Source organism: Pleurodeles waltl, chromosome 4_2 (genome assembly GCF_031143425.1).
Source record: "Pleurodeles waltl isolate 20211129_DDA chromosome 4_2, aPleWal1.hap1.20221129, whole genome shotgun sequence".
In the NCBI taxonomy this organism is placed as follows: Eukaryota; Metazoa; Chordata; class Amphibia; order Caudata; family Salamandridae; genus Pleurodeles; species Pleurodeles waltl.
Genome location: NC_090443.1, coordinates 960,980,467 through 961,003,674, shown reverse-complemented (window position 1 = coordinate 961,003,674; position 23,208 = coordinate 960,980,467). Strand labels below are relative to the sequence as shown.

General features: G+C 43.4%; 1 protein-coding gene and 1 long non-coding RNA gene across 3 annotated transcripts in view; one reads left to right on the top strand and one right to left on the bottom strand.

Moving 5' to 3' along the window:
- Positions 1 to 202: 202 nt before the first annotated feature.
- The window catches only part of LOC138293536 (uncharacterized), a 30,286-nt gene continuing 7,280 nt past the window's right edge, over positions 203 to 23,208 (bottom strand). Inside the window, exons 2-3 of the long non-coding RNA XR_011203035.1 lie at positions 17,847 to 17,946; positions 203 to 335 (exon numbers count right to left, since the gene is read on the bottom strand). This is a non-coding gene — a long non-coding RNA (uncharacterized lncRNA). The remainder of the gene's footprint in view (positions 336 to 17,846; positions 17,947 to 23,208) is intronic.
- Positions 21,982 to 23,208, top strand: part of SLC6A9 (solute carrier family 6 member 9) — a 443,088-nt gene continuing 441,861 nt past the window's right edge. Inside the window, exon 1 of one of the 2 annotated variants that reach the window (XM_069232784.1) lies at positions 21,982 to 22,151. The gene's annotated coding sequence lies outside the window, so the exon portion shown is untranslated. The remainder of the gene's footprint in view (positions 22,152 to 23,208) is intronic. The other variant, XM_069232783.1, reaches the window with a different exon arrangement.

The window sequence follows — 23,208 nt, the reverse complement described above, 5'->3', positions numbered from 1 at the left end:
AGGATGATGTTTTAGAATAACCAGTCTTTACATGTCCCATGTGTTCAATGTTTGCGAACAGAGCTTTTTTGTCCTAGAATGGAGCTGCTTATAATGAAACATGCATTTTGTGAATAAAAACCTTTAATGGTGGAAACCACAGAGCTTTTTGTGATCAAAATGAATATCAGAAACTTGCAATTCTTACAAAACCTGCAGGCAGCAACATTAGACAAGGCGGTTGGGCTTCTCAACATAGCTTCAGGAACATGGTCGTTGACGTTCTTTCCAAACGCTACTGCATGGATCAGTAAATCCTCCATCCTTCTACCAGATAAAGTTACACAAATGGATGTCTGAAATAGATGAAAGCGGTGCAGAATAACCTTGCAAAATCATTATATAAATTTCTCCAGAGGACTTTATTCATTCCCACATGGTTATTGCAGGATAACGTACTCAAGATGTGTCACAATTCTGCTATTTCAGGACACAGAGGAGTTAAATCTATACTTGATCCAGTTCTCTGATCATTCTGGGGGCCCACTACGTATACTGATATAGGCTAATATGCAACAGCTTGAATAGGTTTTGCTCTGGGAAACTATGTACACACCAAACCAATTGGTTAAACTGAGTCTTTACCTGTTGCTCCCAATCCCTGCAAAATGATAGCTACCAATGATATGGTGGATTTACCAGCGTTTTCCATGTCATTACGGTGAAATTTGGTACCATCTCTAAAATGCCCATGTTTCACCATTTAAGATGATACCATCAGCAATTTCTATAGAACATTTTTTTGCATCTTTGTGTTGCATAGGCTGCCTCATAGCATCATCTCTGAAAGAGGGTAACAATACATCTCATGTTTCTGGAAGTCCTTTTGTTCCTCTTTGATCACTGAATGAGCACCATCTTTCTGATATCATCTGCAGGCAAATGGGCAAACCAAGAGGCTCAATCAAAGTCTCCCCCTAATCAGAACAAGTGGTCTATATAGTTACCATTACCACAATCTGGGTAAAACAATTGCTACTATTCAGCAACTGAGGTCTGACTTATTGTTTTGTTGCAAAGTTACAATCATTGTGTCTTACCCACCTCTCCATTGCTTGCACCCATGATTCCAGATTCAGCAGAATTCACAGGACATTTACAGGAACAGTGTTCAATGATTAATCCACTTCAAAATGTAATTTACACCAGCTACATCCTGTATAACTGCCAGTACTTTGTGGAATGTTTGTTGCTTAAATTCCCAAAATGACGCCATTATGTCATGTCACATGATTTAGATTCCACTGAGGTAAAAATCCTATCATGAGTGCATGGAAACAACATGAACTCACAGAACACAAGCAGCTGTTGTTCACGCCAATGCAATTTTGTGCTATATTTTAGCACAAAATTCATCCCTGTGCCCAAAATGTGCATGGAGGACGCATGTTGTGCAAAAGAATCCTAAAATGTAGGATCAGCATTTTGCTTCTTTTTTGGGGGATTTCTCAAGATTTCCACAAAGGAAATTACTCACATTCTGCACTTGCCTACTAATGATCAAATTAAATCTACAACAAGCCAAATCTATGAAAAAGACCAATGTTCTCCACATACAATCTGTCATACAATGTTTCCTATTTTCAAAGTATTCTAAATTATGTGAAATTATGTGATAATATTATAAGTGTCCCTAGTTTTACTTTTTGTATCAGGATTATGATGTGATCCTTTGAAGGTAGTGCTGGAAAGATAAGAGACAAAACAAACACTTAAGTGACATCTGCACACATTTAGTTAGCAAATCAAGTGCAGTGTGATATTGTTGTGCACAACAGCAGCATTCCCTCCTCTCCAGAGTGGTGTATTTCAATGCTAACCCCACTGACGCCAGCATGACATTTTCAGGTTTTCTCCAGCCATTACTTCAAACGAAAGTACACATTCCAGGAACACAAACTTAGTTTACCACATGAGCCACTTTCTCATTAGAAACACGAACAAGAATTAACATAGTCAATAGGACTGACTTTTGTGACATTTTGGCTTTTTTCCAATGGTTTTTAGCTAGATGGACAGCATTCAGATGCTGTGCAGTGAGTGTGGATAGAGTTAAAACAAAAAAAGCATTTGACTTGACCACCTGTGTCATTTCTATTTCCAGTTAGTGATTCGAGTTGGATCAGTAACTAAAATGTGGATAGGTGATGGGAGTGGAAGCAACACACAGGAGGATGGAGGAACAGCAAAGCAATATGTGGGGGTTAGGTGGGCGAATTGTGAAGCAATTGGGGAGGGTGGGTTGGGATGCCAAAGCAACATGCCAGAAGTCTGGAGGGGACACAAAAGAAATGGTGGGGGCAGTACCAAAAGCAACATTGGGGTTGGGGAAAGAAACATGGTGGACATGGGTGGGGGAGAGCAATGGGAAGAAACACACAGGTGAGTACAAGAGGGGTGGGAGCAGGGAGAAGCAGTCAGACAACAGAGAGTGCAGGGGGAGAGACGTACGCAAGGAAAACACAAAAGGAATGCTTCACATTAAAAAAAAGTATTGCTTGAAAAACAAGCAATGGAAGCAGTGATGCTAGCCAATCAAAAAGATTGTAAAGAGGCTATGCTCCACGGGAGGGACAAACAAATGATTGACAAGCAGGGACTTGAATAGGAAGCAAGCAAATGAGAGTGTCAAGAAAAAAACAACCAATGGTAACCAATGGACTGGTGCCCAGCCTCTTTGTGTTCTTAGTAAGCCACAGCATGCCTCCTAACAGACAACGCATACTCCCTCTAGTGGGCTCAACCTAAAAAGAACCTTGAAAAAGATACCAAAAAATGTAATAATTCAGACTCTGAGCTAGTGCTTTTAGGAATCCCTGCTTAGAATGTCAAATATGAGAATGAGGCTGAATATATCTGGAGTGAGAATGGGAAGCAGGTGTTTAAATAATAAATGCGCAATAAATAATAATGGCACAATACGAAAAGAAGGCAGTTTATAAATCAGCATGGCATTAGCTATTTCATTGGCCTTTTAAGCATTTTCTGTGTGATTTTAAAGTAATTAAAAGATTTATGCCCTCTTACGTATGTACTCTGCCCCGGAAGTTCTCGATTTATTGGACGTTAAACTGCATACTGTGTAACTGATTTCCATTTAGGATCACTGTATACACATGTGGCTTAACAGCCAAAGCTGCTGACTTTGGAACTGGGGAACAAGGTCCGAATCCTGGCATTCTCTCAAAATCCTGTGATCCTGGCCATATCACTTAGCCTTCCTGTGCCTAACTTGTCTGATGTAATCTGATGCTCAAGCAAAGTGCTCGGATGTCAAATTTGCGAAATATTTAAAAAACAAAAGCAAACTTCTGTTGGATTGGGCCCTCCTAAACCTACATTGAACAAGCCTCCTCTAGATCATTCTCTCACTTTATACAAAAATCTCACATTTTCCAATTTCCGAGTGAGTAGTTCCTGTAGTCTACTTTTGGTTGTGTTCGGGCACTTGTAATGTGCCTTTCACATTATACATGCAGGACTACAAGTACCATACATGCGCTAAAAGGAAAAGAAACGTCAGGAATAGATGAACTCTCTAAACGACCCCCCTCCACACCCTGAGACCACTGCACGTGCCACTTCCTGTAGCTTTCTGCAGAGACTTCCACTCTTTCTGCCCCTGCGCTGGTTCACAGAAGCTTGATGACCCAGTCATCACTAGATCACAAATCTTTTTCACCACACAATGCAAACCAATGACATACTGGGATGAATTATGAAAATGCAATGGCAAGGACAGGTTGTGGATCGCCTACAAAGACTTTTTTCACAAAGTAGTATTATAAGGTTACCAGCTGATTCCATACCACCAAAGGCATAGTGCTCCACAAATGACTGTTTTGGGGTAAGTTAGTTCACTTGAATCAACAGAAGTGAACCAGGACTACAACTCCCAGCGTACATTAGGTGATATAAAAAGATGACAACACTGTGTCATTGGTGACATATACCTTCATAGCTGCAATTTTTCCAGGTCCATGCATGATGCGCTGCTCCAGTCCAGATTTTTTCCCTTGAATTCTGGGACTTGAAGTCCTGATTTACAATGGAATAAGCAAAACTACAAGTCTGAGAATTCAAAGAAATAACCTGGACGGGGCAGCACATCACGCATAGAACTGTGAAGCTTGGCAAGGCTGAATCTTACAAATGTAGCAGGTAGAAGAGAATGACTTCTGCTTGCCTCAAAGTTGCTCTGAGGTCGCTGTTCCCTCTCTGTTGCCGCCGGTTTGCTCTCCGCCATCACTGAGAGGCAGTGAGCCCCTTCGCCCTCTCCCAGCCAATCAGCATCCAAAACCCGGCAGAGGTTGGGATTATAGCTCAATGCACGAGGTTAATCTGCCCTGGGCAATTGTTCTGCGCATTGTTAGCGAACAATCTGGCGATACAGAAATAGCCGGCCTCCTACCTCCAGAATTACCGCCACTTTTTCAGCAATCTGGGGTTTTCTGAAGAATCCAGCTCAATAGTTCACCACGTTGCTTTGAACGACGCATTAAAGCAGCATGAAATGAGGAAGTGGGTGAACGGTTTTTACAAAATGCCCCCCTATTTCAGATTTCTTAATGTAGAGGTGTCCATTTTAGGCCTACAGATGCCTAATCTACACTGTGTCATTAGGCTGTGCATGAATGAACCTAGATGTAACCGAATTTCATGGTGAGTGGTTATCTTCAAAATCTGGCATGGATTCAGCTACCAGGACGTACACCCTTGGGATAGCGGATTCTGGCATGCCAACATCTTCCGCAGTGGGGTGAAATCAGGTGATGGAGATGCTGTAGCAAAACCGTGCAATGCAATGTTGTATATTTTTCTCATTGTGCCCTATTCTGACTTCGTGGAAATAATGCACATGAGGCCAAAAAATGGCCATCCAAAGCGCTTAGCTGTAGGAGATCCATGTGCCCACTGCTGAACTGGAGAACTTAGGGAATGGAGCCTAAAGATAGCTTTAGCGGGTTTCCGAGAATCATGTAATCCCAAAATTCATAGGTATAAAAACACAAAGAGGGCTATTCACAAAGGTAACTTACATTTGTGTGTAAATTTAAATACATTACTTACTCTTACACTTTTAAGTAACGTTACTTCACAAAATCTGAGAGTAAAGTTACTCAAAAAGTGTAACCTACATGTCTCCACTCCCTCAGTTTAGGGGATGGAGTCACAGTGAACACAATTTTCGACTGTATAGTCACTACATGTAATTTAAGACCGTATTTTATGCCCAGTGGTAGCTCTGCACTCTGGGCGTTGCTCTGCATGGTAGTTAATAGAAGATCCCCCCACAAAGGGCAGAGATCTCTGCATAGCAATTAATAGAGACAGTACATGTACCTGAAAGAAATCAGACACACCTGACTCACAGTCTCTCACACCTACATAAATACTGCCCATAACATAGGTTCTGTTTCTTCCCTCTTCAACTGTGCCATCCTGAAGCCATCACTGCATCGAGAAGAAGCCGCTATGATGGCACTTTTAAAGAGGAAGATACATCTCACTGAGGAGGAGACAGCCCATGGATTTAAATTTGTGATTACAAACTACAAGCACATACATGGGCTGCCTCCTTACTCCCTCGGTGGAACCCAGAAAGCAGCCTTATGGCAGGAGTTGTCTGATTAAGTTAATGTATTAGGGACCAAGGACTAGACTATTGGGAACATTAAGAAAAAAACTGCAAGATAAGACGAGGCGAGTGAAGAAGTTACAGGATACAGCTGGCTAATGTTCCTCCCGGAGGACCAACTGGAGCCTATCGCTATCTCGCCATCCCTCGAGAAGAATGTGCTCTCCACCATTCACCTCCAGCTGCTACATGGATTGCTACTTCAGGGCAACACTAATGTGGTGCCAGGCAAGATCATAGCTTCCACTGCACCCCTATTCTAAACAGACGCAAAGTTTCCTAGGTCTATGCGGGACAAGTTGTCAGACCTATTTTTTTAACTATGGGACTTGTAGTACTGGGTTTATGCTGGATTAGATAAGATTATAAAACCCACCATTCAAAGCAACAAATGGCACTGGCCTAGCTAATCATCCATGGATCTTGAAAATGTGGCAGCTTTGATTCTGTCTCTATAAAAACAAACCTACAATCACTCATATATGTCTGTCCTTCATTCATACCTGCATTGTTAGTCACACACCACATATGTATCCATTTAAATGCCCTGTAACACTAGGCCTAGAAATGTATACATGTTGTGTTAATGTTTATGTTAGACCTGTCGGCTCTTGGCGTAGTTTACCCTGTCTTTTTCCTTCTGACCTCCTGTTTTTGATCCTGTGCTGAATTATGTTTTTGCTGGCTTTAAGACTCTGGCGACTTTACTACTGCTTACCAGTGGTAAAGTGCAAGTGCTCTCTCACCAAATTGTATTGGTGATTGGTTTATTCATGATTGACATATTTGATTTACTAGTAAGTCCCTAGTATAGTGCACCATGTGTGCCCAGGGCCAGTAAATCAAATGCTACTAGTGGGCCTGCAACACTGATTGTACCACCCACGTGACTAGCCCTGTAAACATGTCTCCGACCTGCAGTGCCTGTGTGTGCAGCTTTAAACTGCCATTTCGACCTGGCAAGTGCACCCACTTGTCAGGCCCAAACCTTCCCTTAGCCCCAAGGGCAGGGTGGTTTGTACTTAAAAGGTAGGACATGTACTGGTGTGGTTTACATGTCCTGCTAGTGAAATACTGCTGAATTCGTTTTTCACTATTACAATGACTCTCTCTACCATAAGCTAACATGGAGATTGCCTTGGAATATCTGTAATATAGTGTATTTTACCATTGGGAGCAAATAGAGGTGTGGAGTTTGGGGTCTCTGAACTCACAATTTAAAGCAACATCTTTTGGCGAAGTTGTTTTTCAAATTGTAAGTTTGAAAATGCCACTTTTAGAAAGTGGGCATTACCTTACTTAACCATTCTGTGCCTCTGCCTGGCTGTGGAATACACGTCTGGGTCAGGTTGACAGGTGGGCTGTTTGTGGATTCACCATTGACAGTCCAACAAAGAGAGCTGAGGTGTGCCCTTCATATCCTGATGGGTCTTCCTGAGCTAGAGTTATGGGAAGTGCTGACACTTCCACCTGAATAGAGCTGTGTATGTACTTACACAAAGCAGTCTCCAACCCCATGGTGTGTGTCTGGGGCCAGGGCAGGAAAGGCAGGGTCTTCTCTTTGATGTTTGTCTACTTCAAAGCCAGAAATGGGTATAAGTACTGGACCTGTGACCCCACAATGTTGGAATACTTCTGGACTGAGGACATTCTGCCAGGAAAAAGAGCTGGATGCTGTAGGGGGACTGCCACTCTGCATGTTGCTGTGTTGTGCTGCTCTGCTGCTTGCTACTTCTGTGCTGGGAGTAAAAGGACTAGACGTTGCTTTCTACATCCTGCTTTCCAAGGTTCTCCAAGGGCTTGAGTTGAGCTTGCCTCTGTTGTGTAGCCATTTTAGCTATAGTTTTATGCACGTTATTTTAGCAAACTAGGCCTGCCGCTGTGCACTTTAACCTACCTATATTTTATTCAGCTTTGTTTTTATTATTTTAACAATAGCCACATTTGCAGTCTTGTTTTATTTTCTCTATCTAGCTGTTCTTTGCCTAGGTCAGCACTGCGTTCTTAAACAAGACATTTCTTTCACTCTGTGCTTTTCTCAAGGCTGTAGTAAGATAGGTTGCCAGCAAAAGTGGTACGCTTTGTCTCCAATGTTCACTGAAACACACACACTCCTACGTGGGGATCCTTTCTTGGAACATCAGCTGTTTTGTTATAAAAACACTACTTTGATCCATGTACGTTAGAGGGAGATTCCAGCCAGATGGCCACAACTGTACGCTGATTGCTGAGTGCTTCACTGCAGGTGCTTATGTAGACTACAGGCCTCTTGCTCAGGTATGAAGGATGATATCTTCCCAGGGGAACCTGAAGGGCAAAATTAGAGCTTAACATGCTGTGCTTTAACATAGCCTAGGTAGGAGCTATTCTTAACGATCTTAGTGGTGTTACGGTAGCGTTATTTTTATGTTTCAGTCTACTTGTCACAATTTTAATCCTGTCATGCTTCATCATCCTAGTTATTGCAATACATGCTTTATTATCTAAGATGCAGCTGTTTCAATAAAACCTTATTGAACTATACTCTGCCTCTGATTGTCCTTGCATATGTGAGACTAATGTAACTGAGAGAAACGGATGAGATCTGAGTGACCACAATTTCCCTGAGGAGCCATTTGTGTCATGCGCTCGGTTGCCCAATCATCCCTGCTCTTGGGTGAGAATGAGGCACTGCTAGTTAGCCGGAACAAAACCCAGATTAGGCCAACAGGTGTCACCTGGTGTGGGTTGAGACTCAGTCCCCCGCAGTACAAGTGATTCTGCCACCCAAATCCAGTAGTCTCATTAGGATAATGAGAACCTATGTGACACCTCCTGTTAAGAAGTCTCAAGGGCATCAAAGACTTCATCTGCCACCACCTGGGCTCCTCTGCTGAGAGCCCTGTCTTGCCAAGTAGTGCCAAATCCAGTCTGGGCTCTTGAAGGAGGTTTTTGGTGCTTAAAGAAGAAAATCCATGGATTGACTCACTGCGTCATTCTAAACTGAGGCACTGCTGCAAGAATTCAACTCATCACCAATGGCTGCACTGGAGCGTGGTCCCCACTTGACACAACGACCACTGGTTTCCATGCAAGCCCCAGCTTTCCATTGCAGCACGTCAGAATAACCACTGGTGCATGACTTTCGAGCATCGCATCACTGAAGCCCGCAACGCACAGCCCTGACTCAAATGCAGTGTCTGCTTCATCAACGTATCATGACTTGTCTTCTGACGCATCACTGACGCCTCATCCCTGGGCACCATTTTTTCCATCGACACCGCACCACAGTAAGTAACCGATGAATCACCCTGCCTAGCAGTAAGGAACCGATGCAATACCTTCCCTGGAAACAATAAAGAACCAACACATCTCTGGCTCTTTCGACGCATCACCTCCCCTGCGTCCTGCATCATCTTTGTTTTTTATGCATCTCAGGTACTTTGCCTCAGGCAAGCACCCCATTAATTTCAAGGAACTACGATTACATTTAATCTTTTAAAAGTGATATCTTTGCTTGTGTATGTTGGATTTTTGTCGTTTTGGTCTTGTTTTACTCAGATAAATATAGCTATTTTTCTAGACTGGTGTGGAATACCTTTGTGGTGTTTTCTGTGTGTGTGTTTGTGTGTGTGTGTGTGTGTGTGTATGTGTGTCTGTATACAAATACCTTACACATTGCCTCTGAGATAAGCCTGACTGCTTGAGCCAAGCTACTAAGTAGGTGAGCAGGGGTTATCTTAGCTGTGTGGCTCCCTTACCCTGACTAGAGTGAGAGTCCCTTCTTTGACAGGGTGTAAACCACTGCCAAATAGAGAACCCATTTCTAACAGTTTATTTTACTACTCTTCCTACAGCTGGATTAATTGCTTCAGGTGGGGCAGACATCCGTGCCACCGCAGCAGGGCAACACAAAGGGCAGGTCTTAAAATACAAACCACCTACACAGACAGGTAAGTACCTCAGCAAACAAGCTCACTAATACATGATAGAGAATTGTTGTGACTTGTTTTTGGTATGCAAATCAGAAATTATATTATGTGTTTTGCCATGTCTCTTATACCAGCCAATAGAGGATTAGTCGGAATTGTTTTTGATATGCAAATATGAAAAGTCAAGATATGTTTTACTGTGTATTTTAATTGTACTCCAATCTCCCATTCTTAAGTGTACTGGTATACTAAAATCTAGTAATGTTTTTTTTTTTTTTTTTTTAATTTAAGGTCCTGTGTTGTTGTCCCCTTCATCGCCTGACGCAGCATCCACTTCTGCTTCAAGCAGTGCTACAACTCCAGGACTGTAACCACACAGCAGACAAATGGTGCATGCTGGTAAGTTTCATATGCAGCTAATATCTTTATTTATGACAGAGTAGCTGTCTATCTTTTCCCACACATTCCTATTGGTACCATGCTCTGTTTCCCTACATATTTGTGTGCATAATTGTTATGTCATTCAAAAAGACCCTGAAATTTGGCACTGTAGAGTTAGGCCTTGTTTGAAATATCAGAAAATGTATGTGTGTGTTTCTCAAAATGTGTGATGAAAAGATGTAATTAGCATCACCTTCTTTGTCGCTCCTGTCAGAGAGCAACCCCTGACATCAAACTTTAAAAAAATCCTAATGTCAGACACCAAGGGACATCCTGGAAGTAGCAGTCAGGCCCTTTACCATCCGTTTGTCAAGTAAGTCTGAAAGCCTGTCATCCTAACTAAGGGTGGGTGAAATATTCCATTCCGCCCGTGGAATTGGTGGAATTGTGGCAACTCACTCCGTGTTGATCTTGTAATGCAGAGTTCTGGACAAAGTCTGCCAATTGCCGTGTGGCCGAATTTTTTCTCACACACAGCTCCAGAATGGTAAATTGGCAAGCACAAGTGACATTTGACATCCCCTAGCATAATTTCCAGTTGCTTGAGGACATCCAATGAGTTTTTTCTAACATGGGTAGTCACAATTGTTCGTGGTCAGAAGGCTACCATTTGAGTAGCAGAAGCAAAATTAACTTGAGTAGTTGCACTCTTTGATGTGCCACATGGTACCATTCATGCTGACTTTCCGTGCAGAACTTGCTCCTGGCGCTAAATTATAGTGTGAGCATCACGACATGCCTATTTCCTCCATTGGCAGAACTCCGCAGAATCTCGCAGAGTTTTTATGTAACTCTGTAAAATCCCTTAAGTCAAATTCCACAAGTTCCGCCCACCCTTAATCATAACTTCAAAATGTCATACATACAGTTGTACTTTTACTAACTCTTCTTTTCTTTTTTGTTAGTATATTAATGTTTACTAATTCCATTCATGGTTGTGGGTATGATGATGCATGTCCTTCTAATGTATCTGCATGTGTGGCCATGATGATTTCGATAAACTGACATTATCAACTGAACCTACATCTTATCTTTTTAGCTGCTTGTTCCGGACATACTTTGGGATTCACCAGCATGCCTCATGGGGGATCTCCAAAACAATCCTCTCAGTGGCTGGAGCTGCCAAGTTTACATTGTTGATACATTCTGAGCTCATCCATGGATCTATCCTTAATAACATACATTGTGTTAGTCTCACATGGAACTAGCTTTGTTCTTTATTTGCAAAACAATTTTTTATCAAAGTAGTGTGCTGAGAATTTAAAAATAAAACTGGATGTGATGTTCTTCATCTGTTGAGAACTTCTTCTTTTAGGTACTGGGGACTTTGAGCCGGGCAATAATGCTAAACCATCTACATGTGAAAAGTGGCAGACAATCAGAGGAGAGAATCCTATCCTGCTTAAGCAAAAATACTTGTGGTCAGCGCAACAAGAAGAGGAGGAGGAAGATCAGAAGCTGGTCCAGGAGGAGGAGAAGTTGGAGGAAAAGGAGGGCATTGTTGCCCCCTACACATAAAACCTGAAGAAGTCCTCTTCACAGCTGGGAAGCAATATTCCTCCAAATTCCTTTCTGTTATGTTATGCTATGCTATTCAGATTTGTATGGCGTGCTAATAATTCGGGAGGGAATCTGAGTGCTCTAGTAGGTACAAACTAAGGTGTCTGGAAAAAATCCAGTTGAAAAGCTAGGAGTGAGCTGGCTGCTCTGATGGGGAGACAGAGCTTATTCCAGGGCTTGAGTGCAATGTACAAGAAGGCGCTTTCTCCTGCTTTGGAGTACCAGATGTGGAGGGTGTGGATAAAGAGAAACCTGACGATCTGAGGTGTCTGGATGGGATGTGGAAGTGGAAGCAGTTGTTAAGGTTAGCAGGGTCTGGGTTACGCAGTGCCTTGTGTGTGAGGATTCTGAAGGTAGTGCATTTCTAGATAGGAAGCCGGTGGAGGTCTGTCAGGTGCTTGGCGTCAGGTGTGCTTGTGGAGGCAGGTTGAGTATGAGCCTGGCACCTGCATTTTGTGCAACTTGGAGTGTGTTAATGAGCATGTTAAATATGTCATCAAAGAGTTCATTGCCGTAGTCTAATGTGCTGATAATGTCACCGTTCTCTGGGAGTCCAGTGGGATCAAATGAATATTTTCATGAGTAGCTTGAAGGAGTCAAAGCACATTGCCTCTACCATGTGGACTTGGCTGGTCATAGAGATCTCACTGTTGATTAAGATGTCCAGGGTCCTGGTGGCATTGGTGGGGACAGGTGCAGGTCTTAGTTTGGCATGCCAAAAAGCTGGAGACCACAGAGAGGTGTGTTTGCATAACAGTACCACTTCGGTCTTGTCACCATTGAGTTTGACACAGTTCCTGATCATCCAGTCTGCTATGTCAGACATGCATGAGACAAAGTCAGATTGTGTGGTAGGTGTGTCTTCTGTGAAAGAGAGGATTGTTTGTGTGTGTCATCTGTGTAGGAAATGATTCTGAAGCAGTGGGATCGGATAATGATGACGAGAGGGGTTATGTAGAGGTTGAACAGGGCGGGGATCAGGCGGAGCCCTTTGTGAGGCTGCAGATCATTTGGTGGCTTCTGATTGGAAGGGGGCCCGGCTGACCATTTGGGAGCATCCGGTTAGGAAGAAGTGGATCTGTTGAGGGTCAGGGCCTCAAATACCAGCCTTTTGGAGTGAATGGATGAGGATCCGGTGGTAAACGACATTGGAGGCTGCTGAGAAGTCCAGTAGGGTGGGGACTGCTCTATCTTCTGTGTAAGTGATTAATCAAGTGTCGACCATAGTGGTGGAGAGGGCTGTCTCACTGCTGTGGTTGACTTTGAAGTCTGATTGAAAAGGTTTGATGTGGATGTTGGTCTTGAGGTAGAGGGTGAGGCATGAGTTGACCAATTCTTCCAGGACTTTGGCTGGATAGAGCGTAAGGAAGATTGGCCTGTAGTTAGACATGGTCCACAGATTTGCGGATGGTCCTTAACCATCAGCCAAGCAACCACAAATGCTGCATCCGCCTACGCAGCACACACCACCCCACAGCTCTCACATCTGAGATCTCTTTGTGCAATCTAGTGTTCACTCCTTCCATGAAGATGCATCACTGGCCTTCTGTCAATCAACTGAGAAAGAGCACGACTCTGGTGAGAAGCATGTACCCCCGATTCATGAATCTCCTAGCCATATTCTCCCAGGTGCCACCCCTCTCCGTGATGGTCAACCTGCTGGCTCTTTGAGATGGCACATATGAAGGGGCTTTTGAAAAGGGCTAATTATGGCTACTCGCAGAATCACTTTTTTCCAGTAACAAAGTGATGTACAGCATGATATCCATGCCTTGGGGGCTACTCTACCTGAGATTGTAGGCTCCCTTAAGACTCACTTAAGGAACTCCCTCAGATGGATGACAGATAGACTCATGCCTTGTATAATGGTGTGAAATTAAATTCTTGTCAAGGATGCACTAAGACCAGCTAAAAACTTTTAACGAAGAGAGTGCAAGGCAGAAGATGAGAAAGGGAATCTGCAAAAAATGAGAGTGTCAATCTTCATCGCCAACGCATGCACTACAAGCACCATCTGCACCAGAAGCACTCCGAAACCCAAACACAGTCTCCTGTGCTTGTTTAAAAGTCATACCCAGGTGGGCCAGGTCCTGGGGGCAAAAACTACTATTTATTTTGGGGAGGGGGGCACACACAGCCCCCACTAGCCAATCTCAGCCCCAGGGACTGCCACCTCCCCAGGGCAGGCCAAATAAAATTGAGGTGGGAGGACACACTCCTAAGGCCATTTTTGACCCCGGGAACAACCACCTCCCCGGGGTAAAGTCATACAATAACAAAGGAGGGGTGCCATGTGGCCCCCTCAAAGCCGTTATTGGCCCTGGGACCAGCAAGTTGTTTGCTATTGCTTGGTGGGAGCTTTGACGGCTCCCTCCTAGCAAAAACAAATAGTAAGTACCCTCCCAGTGGATGGGAGAAGGAAAACTGCTCCCGCTTGCTGGGAGCGGACTTTCCAACTGTTTTCCTGCCCGCTGTTAAGTGGGCAGGGAAACAGATAAAATAATTGCTGCTGCATGCAGGGAGCATCATTTTTTTGCAGGAGGCAGGGAGCTGGAAGGGGCTGCGGGGGTATTGAGACGCTCACGTTGTCAACAGTGGATACTGGGTGCCGTGGGTAAGGCCAGTGCACCCAGCAACAAGTGGCTAGGTCCTGGGGTATGGGTCCCCAGGGCCAAAATCAGCCCAGGGAGGAGGCCTCGTGGACCCCCTCCCAGTTCAAATATTGTCCAGGACATGGTGGATGGGGTCCCCAGGGCCACAATTATCCCAAGGAGGGGGGCACACAGAAAAACAGATGAAAGGTTTGCTCCTGCACGCAGGGAACAACATTTGTAGCTGCTTCCTGCATGTGGGATCATTTGCGTCTGGACCTTTGCTCCGCCACATAGACATTAGTGGTATGCAACTTCTTTCCGCCTTTTACTCAGATGATGGCAGCTTACTAGAAAGCCCCAGAGCACGTTTTCCGGTGATTTTAGAGATGCGTTCTGGAAGCAGAGGACTATCAGCACATCTCCACCAAACAAAGAAGCACTTACTACATTTAGTTACAAGGAAGTATAGTTGTTTGGTGGAGATTCAACTGGTTGTAGCCTTATCTTCTCCACACCAGGTTTCATGTTACCAATATTAAGATGCTTGAGGAACAATCACATTGCCAAAACTACTGGAGACATTACCTTAGTGCTGTTTACACAGCTGTAGTGTGGAATATATACTATACATTTACTCAAGGAGATAGCACTTACTAGTTAGCCAGTAGAAAGTACTCTAGTTGGGTAGACATTTAAGGCAAAACTATGTCCTCTTCTTGGATAAATAAGCAGTGCAAGACGCATTCTGGTACCTAATGCACATTTCACAGAAAATATACCTCAAACCCTGCAGTGCACTGCTGAAGGTCCTGCATTGCACGGTTAGATGCATGTGGGGGTTTGGCTGCAGGGCCTGGACGACAGGACCTGTGGCCAACCACTGCTGCATTAAAAAAAATAGAAATTCACTGAAAACAAACAAAGGTTATAGGGAGATTATCGCTAGGAATTAGAATTTAAAAAACCTTTGAAATTCTCTGAAGAAAATCAAAGGTTACAGGGACCTTATTGTTAGGTTCTGAATTTCCACTCACAAAACCATCGAAATTCAGCAGTTAGAGTTATTTCAAGTAACTATAACTCATGCCCTAAGGTAATTATGACTCACACCCTCACTATGCACAGCTAATTACCCAACAGATTACATCATGATGATATCTTCTATGGCATCATTAATATTAACACCGCAACATTTGCAATAAGATTATTGATGAGAAAAGTGTGCATGGTGAGGACGCGGGTTATTGTTATTTTAGGGTACAAGTTATAGTTAGTTACTTAAAATAAATCTAGCAGCTGAATCTCTATGGTTTTGTGCTTGTAAATCCAGAACCTAACTATAATATCCCTATAGCCTTTGATTTTTTCAGTGAGAATATGTGTGTGTGTGTGTGTGTGTGTGCGCGCGCGCGCGCGCGTTTGTGTGTATTTATATATTCCAAAAAGGGGGTTACAGGGAGAAAACCTTAATAGATGAACAAAATCCATAAAACAAAATCCACCACAAGAGAAAAATATCTGATGAAATATTTCTGTATTATTCTATTAATAGAAAAGTGCATAAATATAACACTTCATGATACATTAAGTCATGGAAATTATTTCAAATTATACAACTCTATTTCCCCCAAAATACACACAATATTCTAATTTATCCATCAGTGACATCCATTCCAATCGAAAGTTGATCACGTCTGTACAGATAGTTTCCTTTGACTTTCCATTACAGTCGCCATCTAGGCATTGTAATGATCTGCGTTCTTAGCACTGAAGTAGCCACTTGGCACTGAAGTATAAATATTGAATCTTATACTTGGCTTTGGAATGAATGATACTCCTTTTGAGATATATTATATCGAATGCTGATTGATGTTCGTTTCATCAGAAGTGAGAGAACATAGAAGATGTTTTTGGTATTTTGATTTTGTATTTGGGTTTGCTCTGAAGAGTGGATATTCCGCTAAGCACGTGTTGGGTACTTCAGTGCTAAGAATGCGGATCATTACAATGCTGAGATGGTGACTGTAATGGGAAGTCAATAAAAAACTATCGGTACAGACGTGATCAGCTTTGGATTGGAATGGATGTCACCGATGGATAACTTGGAATATTGTGTGTATTTTGGAGGAAATAGGGCTGTCTAATTTGAAATAATTTCTATGACTTGATGTATCATGACGTGTTGTATGTATGCTCATTTGTTTTAATAGAATAATACAGAAATATTTCATCAGATACATTTCTCTTGTGGTGGATTTTGCTCTATGGGTTTTGTTAATCTGTTAGGCTTTTCTCCCCTCAAACCCCTTTTTGGAATGCACTAAATGTTTGTCAATAGGATAAACGCTTTTTTTTGGGTGAGAGCGCAGGGCCATGTCACAGTTTATTCATATTTTGTGTATTAATATATTTATATATATTCGTATATATCCGCACACACACTTATTCTTTTCAATAACTCAATAACCATTTGTAGGCGGCACCATCCCCATCATAAAAGAATCACTTCTTGACATGCCACTGATGAGGAGGACAGAAGAATAAGTGAGAGAGATGTAAAACGCAGGCACTGTCACTCGGTGCTAAGTCAACAAGAAGAAGTAGTTCTCTAAAAGAGCACAGTGAAAGATAGATGCCAACCAATCAGAGAGATGGTAAAAAAAGATATTTCTCCAGGGGTGGACAAACACAAGATGGACAAGGAAAACCATCAAATAAGAAGCAAACAATCGAGAGTGACAATGAAGCCAATGAAGTGTAAGCCATGGGTGGGGTGTAAGGCCCTGCAGACTCTTGGTAAACCCACAATGGGACTTTTGGAAGGAGATAGCTGTGCAACCTGATAGGCCAGACATAAAAAAATAGCTCTTACACCAGCAGCCTAGGCTAGATTTACTGTTTTTTTCAGTGCTTGTTGCCATTGGTATTTGTGCATGTCCTAAACTTCTTGATGATCTGGGATTGTACTCCTTTAGTCTACTCTGGCTGTGTTTGTTTTGTGAAAATTACAACTCCTGCTACATTTGTATCAGAAAGTTAAGTTATTTTCTGCAGAGTTTAAGTAATGCTACAATGTCAAATGTTTTTTTAATGTTACTAAGATGCCATTGTTCTGTGTAACTGACGGCAGAGGCTTTTGTAAAATAGTCTTTTGGAGACAAAGCCATATTAACACTACCAATGAGTGAATGTGACAAAGAGGTTTCATGTGTTTCTTCGGTGATGTCATCAATGGTGACGTGGTCCATGTTACCAATGGTGTATTCACTGATGTCAGTGGTGATGTGATGATACCAATGATGTCTTCAATAATTACATTTCTGATGGATGTTACCGATGAAATCTTTTGTGAAGCTGTGAGCAACTGAGAAGCGAGTTTTATTTTGCATAGCTCCCCATAACTGGCAAATTATTGGATTTGTTTACGTTTTGAACCACAACCCTAACCTGATTAGAAGGAAAAGGAAGTGGGGCAGCGGTGCTTGGGTGTTCGTATTGCAGCCACTGGACATGTCATTCCTCACAGATTGAGAAGATGGCGACCGATGGACACCAAGCAGGATAACAGTCGGGATAACCATGCGTTGAAAAGGGATAGTCAGATTGTAACAGAGGTCTAGCAAGGAGTGCTAAATGGATCAGGTTAACATGAGCCAGGCTTACCATAGGCTCCTATGTCAATGCTGCGATGAGTCTTCACAAATGCCTGGATTCAACGTTCTTGGACATAAGCTGGGAACCAAACCTCATCTTATTGTCTGAGCTGCAAAGTAGAAGAAAGTACAAAGCATCAGACCACTATCTCCTAAAGGTAAAGCACAAAAGGGACAATGCAATAAAATGCAGGGACTCAAATACAGAAGCAAACCAACACCAACCAAAGGAATCTTACAACAAATGCAAATGTTGATAGCCTATGTAAACTGCTTGTGGTGCCTCTGCCTCTCCTGTCCTGGAAGTGCTACATGAACCTGGATGTGCTACAGAAGCAGTGAGGTTAATAACCTGATAAGTAATTTACTTCAGCTGTTCATTCTCCCACTGATAATTTTGTCTTTCTGCGCTTTTGTTACAATACACCTACACAAAGTGGCAGCTAGCGAGGGGGGGAATTAAAAAAAATTAAATTACTTACCTGCTGCTGCCGGATGCTGCCTCGGTGCTCCTCTGCTCCAGACGCCTCAGTGCTTCTCTGCTCCTCTCCCCACCCAATCCAGACGCTGCTCTCCTGCTGTTATCCGGCATGAGAGAAGTACCAGGATTGGTCTGAGCCGGATGAAATGCCGCTCAATTAGGACCTGGAAGCTTGCACTAGTTCTCCACTCAGCTGTGCAACACAACTCAGGTGGAGAGATCTAAGTGCGCATGTCAGTTTGGCTGTCTCAAGATGGGCAGCCAAACTAACATGCGCACTTACAGTGCACCAACCACTGCTCCTCCCTGGCTGCTGCTGATGCTGCAATGCAGAGGATGGCCCCACCCCACCCTAGACTCTGCAGACTGGCTGAGTAAGTGAAAAATAAAATGATAAGAAGTAGTTTTATCATTTTATTTTTCTGCTGCCTTTCAGCTGTGGGGTAACACTCCTCTGCCATTTCAGAAGGGCCGCCCATCTCATCTTCTGATTTAGGGATGTGCAAAATTTGTGTAACTTGCTTTTGTGTAATTATGGAATTTTTAGGAAAATATGTGAAATTATGAGTAATCACGCAAAAATGAAATTTGGCAATTAAAGTTACATTTCAATGTGAGGTGCATACTTGTGTCTATTTTGGGTATGTGGACATACACGCTGAAAACATAGCACCAAAAACACAAATACAGTAAATAACAGCACCTCATGTCTGGTCATTTGCATCTTCCTGCAGCGTAAGGGCGTAATTTAAGAAATTTAACACAAAATTCCCAAAATTACACAGATTACACAACACAAAAGGCCTGAAAATATGTGTTTTTGTGAATGTTTATGATTAGTTTACTAATACCATATCACAATATCCAGTGATTATTAGGTGAAAGAAAATACAAATTTAACTGACCAAGCTATCTTTAACCCACTATCTACAGAAAAGCATTTAAACTGCGCCTCTACCTGGTGCTCAATATATGTGAAGTTAAACCAGATTAGTCATGGTGACTGACTACCTCATCATTTACACACACCCACATTCTGTGTAGTGCTTTTTTCACAAACTACGCCTTTCAATCACACTCTGAGATCTCACCTTTTCACCAGTCAAACTAAGTATTATCAGTATTAGGTGAGGTTGGCCACTTCCCTCAGTCTTGGGTTAACAGACTCCATCTTTGGATAATACATGTAGTTAAACCCTGAGGAGGCCCCTAGGCAGTCGAAATTTCGGGCCCCCCTCGCAAATTATCTCCTAACACATTTTTAATTTTACCAACCAACAATTTTAATGAACCAATTTTATTACACAAAACTAAACATTACAGGTACGTAGTTTGCACCAATTTTTTTTTTTTACAAATTGACAGGAGATGAGCTTTTAAGAGACAAACGGTTATGTGAATCTGATGTGTATGGCTTATTTACTTTAAGTTGTTAATGGGTACATTACGTTAATACAGTATTTTCTCTATAGAGTCTTTAATGGAAAATTTTAGTTTCTTTGAGTTGATTTATTTCTTCTAATGTTTGGAAACAATTTAAGAAAGCTTGATTGTAATTTTCTTTCAAGATCAAATCAATATTATTTTAAACTGTTATCATGGGGCCCCTAAAAGGAGTGGGGCCCATAGGCCATGCCTACATTGTCTATTTAGAAATCCAGCACTGCCTTCAAGGACAGTCTAAGATGTCAGTCCTTCTCCCTGAAGTTAATAGTACTGAATGTTGAGTTCTTTGCCTTTATTCGACATAGGTAGTGCGGCCTTTGATAATTTCTTGGGCTTGCTTGATGTGCAATCACTCTACAGCTGTCACGTACGTGGTTGCTGGGCACTATATCTGATCTAAACACACTAGGCGCTAAATCATTGCTCAACACAATCCAGTAGACCTGATGAAGCCTTCATCAATTGTGTGACTCTCAACATTTGTAACCCCAAATTGGGAGGAAGAGAGACTATCCCCTCTCAATATTAAGGAAGATTAGGGAACACCTGAGCGCGGCTTCTTCCTGGGTGTGCCTATGTGTGTCAATAGAAGGGATTTGGATTTGCTTTTCTTGACTCTCAAGCATGTAAGGTTGTCCGTACTTTGGCTAGGACACCGCATTGGAAGCACTTCAGTCGAAGCACTTTATACAAGTTTAACCCTAAAATTGACGTAATTAGTTACCGGAAGCGATAAACTACGACCAACTCGTAACTTCCTGTGGTTGTCCTCTTGCCAGTCCAGTGGCAGGAAAGGGGTGGATGTTGAGGGGCAAGGGTGGGGCAAGTAGTAATCTCTGATATCATTGGGGGGGTCAAAGGGTGCATCGTTTTACTTCTCTAACATTGCAAATTTGGTGAATTAACATAAATAGGGTTGAAGGTGACACAAAGTCCACTCGTAAATGAAAGAGAGGTGTTCTTTAACTGCTGAGAATACCTTCCAGAACTATTAGATTGGTTGTGAAAAGCTTTGGAACAAGTTCACAGTGTGATAGACACTGGAAGTCAGTATCAATTACTTACAACACACTTTGATCTGTGATGATAACCCGGGGCCACTTGATACCTGGCTGAATGGAGGGTGGGAGACCTCTGGCTCTGTGATTGGAGGAAGGGAATGTGGGGGGAGGAAGAAAGGCTGGAGAAAGACCATCCCATCAGCCATAGTCCAATTTATTTTCTGAAATAAATTTAGCAGGATGGCTTTCTTAAGAAAGAGGGACGGAGTAGGGAACCATCTCGTGCCATTCTGTAATACTCGAAATAGCTGCCAATGACATCTTCCAGGTGTAACACTTTCAGCCAGGCTGTGCTTTTTAGCTAAGAGCCGGTGTCATTCTGGGACCTGTAGTTCAGCTTGTAATTATGGGTTGAAAACTCCCAGAATGCAAAGGGCTGTTCGTGAAAAGCCGACATCTGGCTGGAGGATTCCTGCGTGAAAAGGGATCTACTTGGCTAATTTAACATCAGCCATCGTTACTACTGCAGCTCAACGTGGGCACGAGGTGTGGTAAGGGGCGAGGGTTAGTGATAATATTCTGCTGCACACCAGGCAGCATGGAAACAGTCCTTTATTAAGAGAAAGCGCTCTAAGGTTTTCAGGGTCCCTGCGTGACAGTCTCAGACATGCATGTTTTTGTTTGCACACATGTAGCCGATAAGTTGTTTCTATATAGCGGTTCATACCTCACTCTGCTACCTAAACGCTGTGACCATTGCATCGCATTTGTAGGATGATCTATATCGATCATCCTAAAAATGCCAGAAAGCACAGAATAAATATGGGCTGGATGAAACACCCACACATGCGCCTGGGAAACTAAAGCGCGGATCCCCTCAGAAGCAAAACGCCTGCAGCAAGTACACATACGTTCACTTCTAGGCGCTCACTTTTATCTGTGGTGCGTTTAGTCTAAATACTACTTTAGGGAAGACGTAGAGAAAAAAACACATTTTCTGCAAACAATTGCAGCCTCAGCCGCGCCACTGCCGGAGCCGAGAGCAGTGGGGTCGGTGCGACCCCACGGGACTTAGCATCGCTGTCGCTCCCTCGCTTTGCTTGTCCCTCGGATCAGACAGCCTGTCAATCATCGCGCGGGGGGCGTGGCCTGTCACCCAGGGGCGTGGCCTGCGCTGCGGCATGCAGCGCTGCCCTCAGACGAAGAAAGTTTCATTTAAACAGCGCTCGCCCCTGAGCGTGAGAGGAGGAGCCGGAGCCGCTGGTAGCAACCAGGGCACATCCCTCCGCGCCCGGAAAGGCTGATGCAACTTTCCCTTTAAGGACCGGAGGAGCCTCAGTTGACAGTGCCACAGCAGAGCCCGGGAGAGGAGCGCCGGAGCAGCATGGTGAGACGGGCACCCGTGCCCACTCTTGCACGTTCTGTCTGCCGCGTGTCTGTGCACTTTGACAGCGCGTGCCTGGACCCAAAAGTTCGCGGCTGATGTAAACTTGTACGGAGAGGTTTAGGGTCGTCCCATGTGGGGTCTGACTGATTCAGTTTTCATTCACGGTACAGGACTGCAGGTATCACCTTTTAGTGCAGTGCGCCTGGTGCGACCGCACCGGGCGCTGACCTGGTGGTGGGCACTGTTGGGGGGAGCTGAGGGGCTGTGTTTAGCACTAAGTACGATTTAAAAACACCTGATGCAGAGACTTCCCTGTGTCCAGCTTTCAGGTAGCAATAACAGTGCCAAGATAACTCTTGTGCTTAATGTTCCTGCTAGAGAGAGAGAGATCTGAATTTTGTCCAGTGGCAGTTCTGACTCACAACAAAGTAGCGCAGAGGGTTAATACGCCTTCTGAAAAGAACAGGTCTGTATTTTATGGGGATAGCTGAGTGGATTAGTAAAGTAAGCCTTTACCAGGGCTTTCAAACAAATGAAATGTATGCGAGAGAGGGGCTATGGAGAGATGAGTCACTTTTGCAGGAGATACTGAGTGAATCCCAGGAGGAGGTTTTGGGGGGTCGCCAAAAAAGACTGTTGCACTGGGCACCAGTGCTGATGCTGGTAGATTAAAGTGGGGTGCATCCCGGTGGGACAGAGTTCCACCAGTATCGGCAGAAGGGAAACAGCCACAGGCAGCCGGGGCTGGGGGTGTATTAGAAGTGTTCCCAGTGTCACTCTGTGGAGTCCCACCACCTCTGCTTGCATTTCGGAAAGTGTAAGGCATTTCTCTAATTTGGCCTCAGGGAGCCCCCCCCCACCATCGCTGCTCCCATCCACTAAGGTCTACCAGTGTCAACGGTCAGCAGAAGGTTATCTTCGTAGCTCTTACCTGCACACATTCACGCTCACCTGGCTTAAAAGGTGCAAGACAGGAAAGAAATAACTGACAGTAAATGGATAACTTGGAAAAAGGGAGTACGTTTTATTTACGGCGTGCAAACAGTTTAAATGTAAT